At 44.4% G+C, this 14,733-nt stretch overlaps 1 protein-coding gene across 8 annotated transcripts in view; it reads right to left on the bottom strand.

Annotated features, from left to right (window-relative positions):
- The window catches only part of LOC147014156 (formin-1-like), an 87,343-nt gene that overhangs the window by 69,693 nt on the left and 2,917 nt on the right, over positions 1-14,733 (bottom strand). For 4 of the 8 annotated variants that reach the window (XR_015050664.1, XM_085851865.1, XM_085851872.1 and 1 more), the window contains exon 2: positions 8,073-8,175. The exons of 3 other annotated variants lie outside the window; for them this stretch is intronic. The gene's annotated coding sequence lies outside the window, so the exon portion shown is untranslated. Of the gene's footprint in view, positions 1-7,719; positions 7,849-8,072; positions 8,176-14,733 lie in introns of all 8 variants that reach the window. One more of the 8 variants, XM_085851867.1, reaches the window with a different exon arrangement.

Genomic DNA, 14,733 nt, shown 5'->3' with positions numbered 1-14,733 from the left:
CTGGTTGCTCATGCCCCAGGTTGAAATTTATTCAATTGATCTGTAGGTGCTCGCCTGCTTTGCCTTGTAGTTCAAATTGACGGACGAATATCACGATCCTGGAGTATGCGCTTCCGCACCCTATTGCTGTCTTTCCTCCAGAGCCCCATGCTGACATTACCATAGACACCGCTGCTCATGAAGCATCAGCAAGTTGAGCTGTCTGAGCCACTGAAGCTCCTGCCAAACACACCCCAACAATCCCCCTCTTTCAAAGTCACTGAGGTCTCTTCTTGCAGCCATGCTGGCCACAATTATAGGCAACCAGGCACGTGCAACATGTTTATACATGACCTCGAGCATGCTGGGATGTTATTTGCTTAATTAACACACGGGGCACACCTGTATGGAAGCCGTTACTTTCAATATCCTTGGTGTCCCTTATTTACACAGGTGTTTTCATTTTTTGTCCACTACCTGCATAGAAACGACCAAACATAGAAAGTTACTGAATGATTACTAAAGTGGTGGTGGTCATGGCCGATGCCAAGTAGAAATGCAGGGTAAAAAAACAAAAACAAAAACACTACTAACCCTCACAGTTTCTGGCACTTTCCCACAGTTGTTCTGTCCTTTTTCTTTTACTCCATTAGATTATAATTATCTCTAATATTCGTGGGGATCGTGTCGGCTTTGAATCGGTCCAATTTACTCATCCCATACTGGGAATACAGGCCGGTGTTGTACGAATTATCTTCAAAATGGGCGCTGAAAATGATGCTTGAAGCAGTTGGCCCATGCCACTTTCCTCTGGTCAGTTTTACCTTGGTTGTCCATATTTTCCTTACAGCTGGATCTTTTGGGAAAACATGCACACTCACACCATCTTTGGTTGTATTGCTACAACCAGCAACAATACTGTAACATTTGTGGGGTAGATCGAGGAACTTCATAGTAAAGGTAGGATTGTATTGAGTAACATGGTCCGTGGACGAACAGGAGACATCTCGATGTAATTTAAGTAGGGAGACTGTCAGCTTAGGTTGTTACGTGTCATCGCACGGGGGGGGGGGGGGGCATTGCTGTGTTAATTAGGCAGGGTTTAAGGATAATTTCTCCCAGTTTGTGATTGCCCCTTGTGACCTTTTCCTATGTTTTTGCATTAACAAGACCGGCGATAAAAAGGAATCACATCCTTAAAAAACAACAACCGAGCCGAACGTTCCAAGCATGCAAAAACACCACCTCCAGGAATGACCATGCCCCTGGGGTGGATGATGGGTGGGACGTCAGAAGGTTCGGGGGAGAGGAGAGTGTTGTGAGGTACGCAATTGGAGGCAAAAGGATCAAGCTCACTGGCTTCCCCTCAACATGGTGAAGAAGGCTGCATGGTTATCGTTTCATGCTGAGGCGAATTTGTTCGTGCGGTGGAGAAAAACGCTAGCTATTGACTGTTCAACCGAGTCATAAAGCATGTAAATTTCTGAGGAGGGAAGAAGAACGTGCCTCGTGGCCTTATCACAGGGCTTCAGAAATCGTCTCGTCGTATGGTCGAGGAGGAAGGTGGACGATCGTGGTGAAACGAAGTGAAATGAAACGAAGCTGCACGGCGGTTTCTGAGCCACGCCATTGAATACCACCACACGAATAACTCACGTATGTTTCTGCCAGGAGAGTGGCTTGGTGCCATTTCGAGTGCAGTTTCCCGTACAGGACAACGCGGTTCGATCATCAAGCTGTAAAAGACCATTAAGTGCCAGAATAAAGGAGGGATTTTTCTTTTGTTTTATCTTTTCCCCTTGTCTGTTTTTGTAACTGTGTGTAAAGGGACCTCAACTTTAGGCTGTAAATTACCTCACGTTTTGATTTATTTTCATTATCACGCTTTGATTTATTTCTCTTATGAATATTTAATTTATTCCAATTACGAGCAAATACAACCCTGTCGCTTCGCTGATGGAAGTTTTAAGGGGGGAAGGGGGGGGGGAGAAAGAGAGATGGAGAGGGGAGGCAAGCAAGGAGTGGGTGAAGAAGGGGGAGCTAGGAAGTGGAGAAGAGCGAGGAAGGGGTGGAGGTGGGGAGAGCGACGCCTCACCAAACGTTGCTATACACTGCTGCAGGGAGAGGTGCGAGAGACGGGGTGGGGGGGGAGCAAGGAGGGGACAGGAGGAAAAAATAAAGAGAGAAAAAGGTGAGGAGTGGAGGTGGGGTTAGTAAAGAGAATGATATGTTATGCTTAATGACTGAACTCAGACACAAAACAAACTCATGTCAGAACAGCTGTACACACAACGACACAACAGAGTTCGTAATGTTAACCACTGGCACAATTGTGAAAACTTTGATATCCCAGTTCCAGAAAATTTGTGGGAAAAGGAACCAAAAGCATGGACTGAAAAAATGGAAGTACCGCTCACGTAGGACCTCATGGTCCCATCGAGCATGAACATCGAAAACAAAACGTTGCGACCAAATATCATACGAAGGTACAAAAAAATAAAAAAAATAAAAAGAGAAGAAGAAGGCATTGCTAAGTGAGGTGTTAATACCGGTGATTTTGGACTAACAAAGCAGAAATCAAGAAAATGACCAAATACCAAGACCTCAAGAATGAAGACGAAGAACCTCACAGAGATATGAAAAACCATCTCTGGGAATATTATTACAAATGAACTACAGTTGGAAGTTGTCCGGGGTTCAACAACAATCCTGACAAGAGCCCTCAGCACAAAACTGAGTATAGAAAACTTCACAGCTTGGTCCATGAATCATGATCCATTACTGAAATGAAGGTGGATGCTTTGACCTACCCTGGGCGGACTCCATTCCACATTCTGAAACCCGCATATGTAGATACCAATCAATGACACACACACACACACACACACACACACACACACACACACACACACACACACACACACACACAGACACAGACACAGACACAGACATAGACACACACACACACACAGACACACACACACACAGACAGACCCTTTTATTAGCGCTGATGACTACTTGATTTATGTTAATTAAACCCTTGTTTACCAAGATTGCTTGTGTCTGTCTATTCATTGTGGGTTCGAGTATAAACCCTTGTGTTCCATCCGGTATACAAATTTGCCACCCTCCTGTCCCGTGAGCACATTCATCTCCAATGATCATGTGTTCGCCTCAAAGGTAGAACTGTTCAGCCATCCGCCCAGCTTGGTCTTAACCGGCATGGACACATCCAGCTGGCATTCTCAGTACTTTTAGAGTTCAGAGCAAACGCACACCACACATAAACGTAAGTCCCGCAGCAAAAGTGTCAGAGATGACATAGCAGGTCACGTGATGTATTAATTTATTCATATGCAGCCTGCGGCTGCTGGCTGCATCATTATCTGGGGGTGGGGCTGTGCCACCGATATGATGTCTCCTGTTACCAGGAAGCTTGTACTCATTTTGCCAACCTCAGAAGGATGACAAGCTGAATCAACCTGCCTGTTGTTAATTCAATGGGTGACAGGGGCTCAAAATCAAGACCCGAGGATCTTAAGCCAGCCACCTTACCTGTTAAGCCAACACCAGGCTTTATGTGATATATGACGTAATCACATTGCTGCTCTTTGGAGGGAAGGGCCAATCGAGCGTAAAAGGACACCAAAAAAAAAAAAAAAATCAACAAGTGGTGCCAGGCACAACAAATCCCACCCATTTAAGGCATAAAGTTATTTTGGGGATCAAATTTAAATTCGATTCATCCTTAACCTGAATATTGATTATAAGGAATAGAATAAGGAATATTTTAGTCTTAGTTTGAAGTCAATTAAACCATTTTTGACGAAGTTATGACCGTAAAATGATTTTGACCTTTCAAGGCCACGTAAGGTCAAATGTCATGGTCTCAAAGGAAAGCCAATAAAGGACTTGATATATGTCTTCCATAGTAAACACGCATATTCCTAACCTTTTTTGATTTATAATGGAAAATTTGTAATTTTGACCGATGACCATGACCCCCAAAACTTCGGACCCTACCGATCTTCACAAATATGCATTTTTCACTCTAGGATTATAATGATTTTAAGTGACAAATAGAATAAGGTTCACTATAAGCTTAGTTTGAAGTAAATCAGATCATTTTGACGAAGTTATGAGCGAAAAACGATTTTGATCTTTTTGTGACCTTGACCTTAACCTTTGATCCAATTGGACCCAGAAGTTAATGGGGTCGTCCGAGGTTCATTACCCACCTGTGGATTAAATTTGATAGTGTTTGCTAAAGCCGTTTTGCCGTAAAGTTGCTAACAGACAGACAGACAAACAAACAAACAGACAAGCCGGTAGGCGACATGGGTGGTCGCGACATAATTGCATACTAGTCATACAGTTTTTGACGGATCGGGCTGAAAATTTTTTACAAAGAGGTTGATTATAGTGCGCATAAAAGCCTGGAAGCCCATTTTTGATTTTCGAAAAAATAATTTTTTTATGATTTTTCAAACATTTCAAAGTCCCGTTGCTGGGCAACGGTGGTGTCCATAGCAACGGTGTTCAAAAGCATAGAACTAGATCCTGGTATGAACCTACCTGTCAAGTTTCATCAAAACCAGTTGACTCCTCTGGCCTCCAGAGCTGTCCATTACATACAAACAAACAAACAAACAAAAATGACAGTAAATAGACACCCGATTTTTGAAGGACTACCATTTGAAAAAAAATACCTAAATCAAAAATCGGCTCGAGTAAAATTTTCTAAATATCTCTAAGTGTTTAATTCCGAAGTCTCGTTTCTCCACATTCAAAACTGCAGGACAAGTATTGAAAATACCGTTTGGGTTCTTAAAACGCGGTTTTTCGGCCGCTGCATAGCAACGGGTGAAACTCAAACGCGCACACTCCCAGCTCATATGGCACCTGTTCGCCAAGTTTCATCGAAATCGGTTTGCTGGTTTGTGCTGTGGAGCCTCACGGCGCGCGCGCGCACACACACACACACACACACACACACACACACACACACACACACACACACACACACACACACACACACACACACACACACACACACACACACACACACACACACACAACCCGACAATAAGGGTACTCTAGCGCCCACCCAACAAACAAACCGGACGATTACAATATCCCGCTCCCTCCCTCCGGGGGTGGGATAATAAATAAATAAATTAAAATTAAAATCTTCCTTTCAAGATATGTATTCAAGAAAAGAACAACGATTGCGTTCAGTGAAGCCATATCTATTCATTAAACCAAACATGATTTTCTGATTCCGTGGACCTTTAAGGTTCCAATTTGTTCATCGGTTTGTGGGTGCGTAATCGGTAGTGGATAAGGGGGTCTATTTATAATGGTTGGTTGCATCATTTATTTTTGTACATTGATTCTTTTGTAAATTCCCCCCATGCCATTTCTTTTTAAATAAACATGTCATCCTGACTTGGTCTCTTGGATGAGTTCTGATTGTTGTTCTGCTGGGGGTGATCGAGAAAGGCCGTTGAGGGCGAATAGTCTACGGTGTTTAACACCGTAGATCGCTTCACGCTCAGCATCATTTGCATACGACATGTGGCACCTCATCGGCGGGACGCTCGGTGGATTCGGAATTCCAATTTGCACAGAATTGTTGCTTTTCGACACGTCACTGGCTCCTACGACGAGGAAGACCCCGAAGTGATTGACCGTTGCGGTCGTGTTGGCACGACGCATCAGACTCGTAGTCAGGCAACCAGAGCGACTGAGGACCGTTAAAATATATTCATTCTGTTCTGTTCAATCCGTTCATCGGACTCTGTGCAACAACAACTCCTCAAAACGTACTTTGTGCTCCTCCATTAAACTGACTGTTCCAGAAATATGTTGGTGGCAGGTAATCGAATCAAGAGGACAAATCACCGAAACTCACTCAACAAAATTGCAGAGAGGTCCAGGTGGATTGGTTTCCACGAGGACAAAGCACCTTGATGGCCTGCGAGGCAAATGCAAGTAATTAAATAATCAGAATAGACAACACCTGAAATTCGTGATCTTGCATCACGTCTCCCGATCCAGGTTCTGGCCGCGCAAGTTAAACCCGAGTCGTTTCATTTTCCCCACATTGAAAGGAGCTGGTTGTAATCGCACGCACATAACATTCATGTCCGGCTAAAAGGAACACTGCTTGTGAGCAATTCACATGAACCGGCAAGAATAATCACGCAATCAGCAAACATTGCACTGAAAAATGACAAGGAAAATCAAAACATCATTCGAGTGGAAGGGCATTGGGTAGAGCGCACACCTCCGCCATGCCATGCCTGATCCACAAGAACATACCTGGCCCATTACATTTTTGAGATGTTGCACCACATATCGTTTTTAGCCCAATCTCTCAATGGTGAAGAATCGCTTAAAAAATTCCAGTAGTCGGATCCGGATGCGGATCTTCACCAAAATCGAATAAATTCATCCTTGTCAAACACCCAACTTGTCCACGAAGTTTCATCCGGATCCGTCCACAACTTTTTGAGATATCGTGCACACAGACAGACAGACAGACAGACAGACAGACAGACAGACAGACAGACAGACAGACAGACAGACAGACAGACAGAGAGGGGTGAAAACATAACCTCCTTGACCTTAGGTGACGGAGGTAATTAAAAAATACCGAAAGAAGCCAGCCAAATGGATGAATTAAAAACAAATAACATCGGAGCCCAAATTGCACACAAGCACATCGAGTCACGAGATGGAATTTAACAGCCAAATGCATCAAACGCTGGTGGCAGCCCTGGGCGAGAACAAACAGCCTGTTATATTAAATAACGAATAAAATGGAGGCACAGCGATGGCATTGCCAATGACTTACCAAGGCCAGGACACGTCCTCAGGTCCGATTCCCAATTAGTTGAGGAACAGCCTGATCTTGTATGCCCCGTGTTCCCCGCCCCATCCCTCTCCCTTCCACAGATCTCCTAACGTCTCTGTTCCCCACTGTTTTGTCCTTCCCACTCCTGCCCCTCTTGTCTCATGCCCCCCCCCCCCTTGCTGTGCGTTGTGTGTTAGCTCTCACACGAGCCTCGACAAGGTATACCAGAAAAAAAAAAACACAATAAAACCAGGACATCCTCGGGTCTATCGTCTCTCAACATCATACAACACTTCAGGAGAACATCACGTCGGCCGTCCTGCTTGTGAATGAATACATTGTAACAGTCAGTCACTGTAATCCTCCTCTTCTTCATCATACCCAATTATTCCCACATTCTTCAAGGGTTATGCCTGGTGTTGGCATAATGGTTAGGGTGGCAGGCTTCAGAGTTCAAATACCACTCAGCTGTTGAATTAATACCAGGTGGGGTTGACTCTGCCTGTCATCCTTCCGAGGTCGGCAAAATGAGAGCCAGATTGCTGGTATCCTGTGTCGGAGTGGCGACCCGTCCAGGATTGTGCCCAATCGCCAAGGAGACTGCTCAGGCAGCACCAACGCTCTGCACAGAGTATGGTCCCAATGTCCTCCTTGTGGGGTTCGCCATGGAAAGATTTTGGGCCAAGTTTTTTCACGAACCACCTGGGCAAGCTTGATGTTCGACCAAGATTTGGGAAGGAATTTGGAAATTTTACATGGTGACCACGATCGCTCGCCTCCTCTTCGCGAAGGGAACCGTGGAATCTTTAACATCCACCAACGAATGCTGGCAGATGGGACACCCGTTTAACATCCATCCGAGGGACGGCACACACACACACCGACGAATCACCCAGCCTGTGGAACACCTGGATGACAGTTTGTAGCTGGCTCGAGATTCAAACCCAGGCGGGACAGCTTAGAGGAGAGCGTGCGTACCTCCAGGTCCCCTGCCAGCCCCGTCCAATGAACTGTAATAAGGGAACAAATTAACGTCGCACCAATCGCCGAATGGTGGAACGCGCAAACACCGCAGTTGGCAATTCTGTAATTACTTTTTCAGCCTCCTCTTGAACATCAATCGTCTGACCGTTCACCAACTTGCAACATCAGCTTAAAAGCTCAAACTGTGAACAAGCATTTTATGGACATGTTTACACGGGCAACAATCTCCACGATTCACACGGATACTTACCCTCTTTGGTCAAGATGATAAACCTGCACAGGACACTCATCGACCTCCTCTAAAACCATCACGGCGACTGTGATGGAGTCGGCTCACATGGAGTCATCAAAATCTAAGGAAATAGGAGAGCAAATACTACAACTGGTCAACATCTTGGGCCATGTGATCACATCATGTCCAAGTTGTTCCGTTAGAAAAAAGAAAAAAAAAAAAAAAAGAAGCCTTTTTGTTCCTGAGCCGGAATGCCTGCGGCGAAACTCTTGGCGACGGCAAAGGAACTTCTGGAGAGATCAGGCGCCTTCGGTGTGACTGCTATCCGTTCGTCAATCTCGGGCAATACAAAAGGGCCGTTCACGTGACATCGTCTCACCAGGACGACAACTACAAACAAAGCAACCAATCATGCAACAGCTGCAATGTACTTTACTTGCTTACAAAGGTGCATTCGTCATGACGACTCTTTGGGAAGACCAATCCAACAACTGACGGACCACCAATGACGACAACAACAGGATAATTTGGTAGGGGCCCAATTGTGACAATCACAATCAAAAAAACAAATATATACCGGTAGAGAGAGACAAATCTACCAAAAAAGGAATACCTGCAATAAATAAACAAACAAACACTCAAACAGTCCAAAGTAAAGGTATTTAATGTATTTTATGAACCTCAATTTAAATGACGACGATTTCACAGGGATCAGGGTGGTGTTCCCAAATCGAACCCGTGGGGTTCAGTGTTAAATAACACAACACAAGGTCTAAACCCGCTTTGAAGCGAACACTCCTCGATGAAGGGGTCGTAAACCGAGCCTTCCCACCGCAGTCATTTAAACATATAATTAACAAGAACAAAAGAAAACAAAACCAGAATGGACCGTTTTGACTGCGCGGGTGAAGCACAGGGTTGGGCATCATCTCTCGTGTGCACTCCTGGTCTACGACTGCACCAGTGGTCCCAATGAAGGTCCGCGAATCCGCGAGTTTATATTGACATCAGGGAAGGTACACCGTGCGAATCCAACCGAATGGAAAGGCAAGTCGCGCTCGTTTCCACTCCAATCCCTCCACCCACGAGCAAATTCCTTTAGAATCAGGCAACAACTGTTTGAATTCATACAGCTACAGTACCTTCAGAAAGTGTACACCCCCTTTGAAAAAAATTCATCTTTTCTTGCCTTGTAGCCTGGAATTGAATTGCATTAATTCAGACTTTTTCCACCTTTATTTACACATCGTAACCAACAGCTTCCAAGTGAAAAACAAATTCGACAGATTTCATAAAATTAATTAAAAAAAAATACAAAACTAGAATATCATGGTTGGATAAATGTCCACCCTCCTTATAATAGCTATTGTAAACTCAAGGGCACTCGGTGGAGCGCATACCTCTGCCCGATAATGTCTGATCCATGAGAACATATCAGGCCCAATACATTTTTAAGATATCATGATATATCAGTTCAGCCCTATCTCTCAATGGTGAAGAATCACATTAAAATTCTAGTAGTTGGATCCAGATTGGGATCTTCACCAAAATCGAATCAATTTGTCGTGGTCACACACCCAACCTGTCCAAATTTCGTCCGAATCCGTCCACAACTTTTTGAGATATCGTGCTATATATTAGTTTAGCCCCATCAATGGTGAAGAATCACTTTAAAAATTATAATTTTTAATTATCTTAATATCTGATAATTTTATCAGATCCGAATCCGGATCTTCACCAAATTCAAATCAGTTCGTCCTTGTCACACACCGAACCTGTCCACAAAATTTCATCCGCATCCATCCACAACTTCTTGAGATATACTGTACACAAACAGACAAACAAATACAGACAAAAAAAATACAGACAAACAAACAGGCAGAAAGGGGTGAAAACATAACCTCCTTCACCTTCGGTGGTGGAGGTAATTATCTCGTGTGTAACCAATCACCTTCAAAATCACACACCAAGTTAAATGACCACCACCTGCATTAAATGGTCGTGATTCTGATTATTTCATAATAAAATCAGCTGTTCCTGTAAGTTTCCTCTGCTGGCTCGTGCATTTCACTACAAAGACTCGACCATGAGCACCAAGGAGCTTTCAAACGGCCTTCGGGATAAAGTTGTGGATAGGCAAAGATCAGGGGATGTGTATAAAATACTTCAAAGGCCTTGAATATTCCTTGGAGTACAGTCAAGACAATCACGAAGAAATGGAAGCTGTTAGGTACCACCAAAACCCTGCCCATTTCAGGGCATCAATCAAAACTGGATGACAAAGCAAGGAGGAGACTGATCAGAGAGGCCACCAACAGGCCAATGGCAACATTGAAAGAGCTACATGCCTTTATGGCAAAGACTGGTCACTGTGTGCATGCGACAACAATACCCCAAGCACTCCACAAGTCTGGCCTGCACAGTAAGGTGGCAAAAATGAAGCCAGTACTCAAAAAAAAAAAAATTAAATCACGCCTTGAGTCCCGTTTGAGGAATGCAAAAAAACACGCTATATATTCTGAGGCCATGTGGCAAAACGTTTTCTGGGCTGACGAAACCAAGATGGAACTTTATGACCGAAATGGAAAACGTTACGTTTGGGACAAACCCAACACAGCACATCAACCAAAGAACACCATCCCTCCTGTGAAGTATGGTGGTGGCAGCATTGTGTTATGGGGATGTTTCTCATCAGCAGGGACTGGGGCACTTTTCAGTATAGAAGAGCAAATGGATGGAGCAAAATACAGAAAAATCCTAAAGGAAAACCTCCTACTCTCGACAAGAAAGCTGAAATTGTGACGGAAGTTCATCTTTCAGCATGACGATGACCCGAAGCACACAGCCAAAGATACACTGGAGAGGATAAGGAAAAAAAGATAAATGTCCTGGAGTGGCCCAGTCAGAGTCCCGACCGAAATCCAATCGAAAATCTGTGGCACGACGTGAAGATTGCCGTCTATCAACACTCCCCACGTAACTTCACTGAGCTTGAACAGAAGAACGGGCAAATATTGCTCAATCAAAGTGTGTAAGGTTGGTAGAGACCTATCCCAACAGACTCAGAGCTGTAATTGCTGTCAAAGGTGCTTCCACCAAGTAAGAACTCAGGGGGGTGGACAATTATCCAACCAAGATACTCTAGTTTTGTATTTTTAATTAATTTTCTAAAATTTGTAGAATTTGTTTTTCACTTGGAAGTTGTGGGTCACGATGTGTAAATAAAGGTGAAAAAGACTGATTTAATGCAACTTAATTCCAGGTTACAAGGCAACAAAAGGTAAAAAATTTGAAAGGGGGTGCAGATTTTATATCGGCACCGCAACGAGAACGGCACTCAGGAGAGGGATTCATGTGTAACTAGAATGGCACTCAGGAGAGGGATTCATGTATAACTAGAAAGGCACTCAGGAGAGGGATTCATGTATAACTAGAACGGCACTCAGGAGAGGGATTCATGTATAACTAGAACAGCACTCAGGAGAGGGATTCATGTGTAACGAGAACGGCACTCAGGAGAGGGATTCATGTGTAACGAGAACGGCACTCAGGAGAGGGATTCATGTACAACTAAAACGGCACTCAGGAGAGGGATTCATGTATAACTAGAACAGCACTCAGGAGAGGGATTCACGTGAAACTAGAACGGCACTCAGGAGAGGGATTCATATACAACTAAAACGGCACTCAGGAGAGGGATTCATGTATAACTAGAACGGCACTCAGGAGAGGGATTCATGTATAACTAGAACAGCACTCAGGAGAGGGATTCATGTGAAACTAGAACGGCACTCAGTAGAGGGATTCATGTGTAACGAGAACGGCACTCAGGAGAGGGATTCATGTATAACTAGAACGGCACTCAGGAGAGGGATTCACGTGAAACTAGAACGGCACTCAGTAGAGGGATTCATGTGTAACTAGAACGGCACTCAGTAGAGGGATTCATGTGTAACTAGAACGGCACTCAGTAGAGGGATTCATGTGCAACTGGAAGGGTATTGGTAGAGGGATTCATGTGCAACTAGAACGGTACTCATTAGAGGGATTCATGTGTAACTAGAACGGTACTCAGTAGAGGGATTCATGTATAACGAGAACGGTACTCAGTAGATGGATTCATGTGTAACGAGAAAGGCACTCGGAAGAGGGATTCATGTGTAACTGGAAGGCTACTCGGTAGGGGGATTCATGTATAACTACAACGGTACTTGGTAGAGGAATTCGTGTGTAACTACAACGGTACTTGGTAGGGGGATTCATGTGTCACTAGAACGGTACTCAGTAGAGGGATTCATGTGTAACTGGAAGGGTACTTGGTAGAGGGATTCATGTGCAACTAGAACGGTACTCAGTAGAGGGATTCATGTATAACGAGAACGGTACTCAGTAGAGGGATTCATGTGTAACGAGAAAGGTACTCGGAAGAGGGATTCATGTGTAACTGGAAGGGTACTCGGTAGGGGGATTCATGTATAACTACAACGGTACTTGGTAGAGGAATTCGTGTGTAACTACAACGGTACTTGGTAGGGGGATTCATGTGTAACTAGAAGGGTACTTGGTAGAGGGATTCATGTGTAACTAGAACGGTACTTGGTAGGGGGATTCATGTGTCACTAGAACGGTACTCAGTAGAGGGATTCATGTGTAACTGGAAGGGTACTTGGTAGAGGGATTCATGTGCAACTAGAACGGTACTCAGTAGAGGGATTCATGTATAACGAGAACGGTACTCAGTAGAGGGATTCATGTGTAACGAGAAAGGTACTCGGAAGAGGGATTCATGTGTAACTGGAAGGGTACTCGGTAGGGGGATTCATGTATAACTACAACGGTACTTGGTAGAGGAATTCGTGTGTAACTACAACGGTACTTGGTAGGGGGATTCATGTGTAACTAGAAGGGTACTTGGTAGAGGGATTCATGTGTAACTAGAACGGCACTCAGGAGAGGGATTCATGTGTAACTAGAATGGCACTCAGTAGAGGGATTCATGTGTAACTGGAAGGGTACTTGGTAGAGGGATTCATGTGCAACTAGAACGGTACTCAGTAGAGGGATTCATGTATAACGAGAACGGTACTCAGTAGAGGGATTCATGTGTAACGAGAAAGGTACTCGGAAGAGGGATTCATGTGTAACTGGAAGGGTACTCGGTAGGGGGATTCATGTATAACTACAACGGTACTTGGTAGAGGAATTCGTGTGTAACTACAACGGTAGTTGGTAGGGGGATTCATGTGTAACTAGAAGGGTACTTGGTAGAGGGATTCATGTGTAACTAGAACGGCACTCAGGAGAGGGATTCATGTGAAACGAGAACGGCACTCAGGAGAGGGATTCATGTGTAACTAGAACGGTACTTGCTAGAGGAATTCGTGTGTAACTACAACGGTACTTGGTAGGGGGATTCATGTGTAACTACAACGGTACTTGGGAGAGGGATTCATGTACAACTACAACGGTACTTGGGAGAGGGATTCATGTGAAACGAGAACGGCACTCAGTAGAGGGATTCATGTGTAACGAGAAAGGTACTCGGAAGAGGGATTCATGTGTAACTGGAAGGGTACTCGGTAGGGGGATTCATGTATAACTACAACGGTACTTGGTAGAGGAATTCGTGTGTAACTACAACGGTACTTGGTAGGGGGATTCATGTGTAACTAGAAGGGTACTTGGTAGAGGGATTCATGTGTAACTAGAACGGCACTCAGGAGAGGGATTCATGTGTAACTAGAATGGCACTCAGTAGAGGGATTCATGTGTAACTGGAAGGGTACTTGGTAGAGGGATTCATGTGCAACTAGAACGGTACTCATTAGAGGGATTCATGTGTAACTAGAACGGTACTCAGTAGAGGGATTCATGTGTAACGAGAAAGGCACGCGGAAGAGGGATTCATGTGTAACTGGAAGGGTACTCGGTAGGGGGATTCATGTATAACAACAACGGTACTTGGTAGAGGAATTCGTGTGTAACTACAACGGTACTGGGTAGGGGGATTCATGTGTCACTAGAACGGTACTCAGTAGAGGGATTCATGTGTAACTGGAAGGGTACTTGGTAGAGGGATTCATGTGCAACTAGAACGGTACTCAGTAGAGGGATTCATGTATAACGAGAACGGTACTCAGTAGAGGGATTCATGTGTAACGAGAAAGGTACTCGGAAGAGGGATTCATGTGTAACTGGAAGGGTACTCGGTAGGGGGATTCATGTATAACTACAACGGTACTTGGTAGAGGAATTCGTGTGTAACTACAACGGTAGTTGGTAGGGGGATTCATGTGTAACTAGAAGGGTACTTGGTAGAGGGATTCATGTGAAACGAGAACGGCACTCAGGAGAGGGATTCATGTGTAACTAGAACGGTACTTGCTAGAGGAATTCGTGTGTAACTACAACGGTACTTGGTAGGGGGATTCATGTGTAACTACAACGGTACTTGGGAGAGGGATTCATGTATAACTACAACGGTACTTGGGAGAGGGATTCATGTGAAACGAGAACGGCACTCAGTAGAGGGATTCATGTGTAACTATAACGGCACTCAGGAGAGGGATTCATGTGTAACTATAACGGCACTCAGTAGAGGGATTCATGTGTAACTATAACGGCACTCAGGAGAGGGATTCATGTGTAACTAGAACGGCACTCAGTAGAGGGATTCATG

Source organism: Eptatretus burgeri, chromosome 13 (genome assembly GCF_056783735.1).
Source record: "Eptatretus burgeri isolate ZD-2024b chromosome 13, Ebu_testis_v1, whole genome shotgun sequence".
Classification (NCBI taxonomy): domain Eukaryota; kingdom Metazoa; phylum Chordata; class Myxini; order Myxiniformes; family Myxinidae; genus Eptatretus; species Eptatretus burgeri.
The sequence above is the reverse complement of the archived record's forward strand: the minus strand, read 5'-3'. Positions and strand labels throughout refer to the sequence as shown.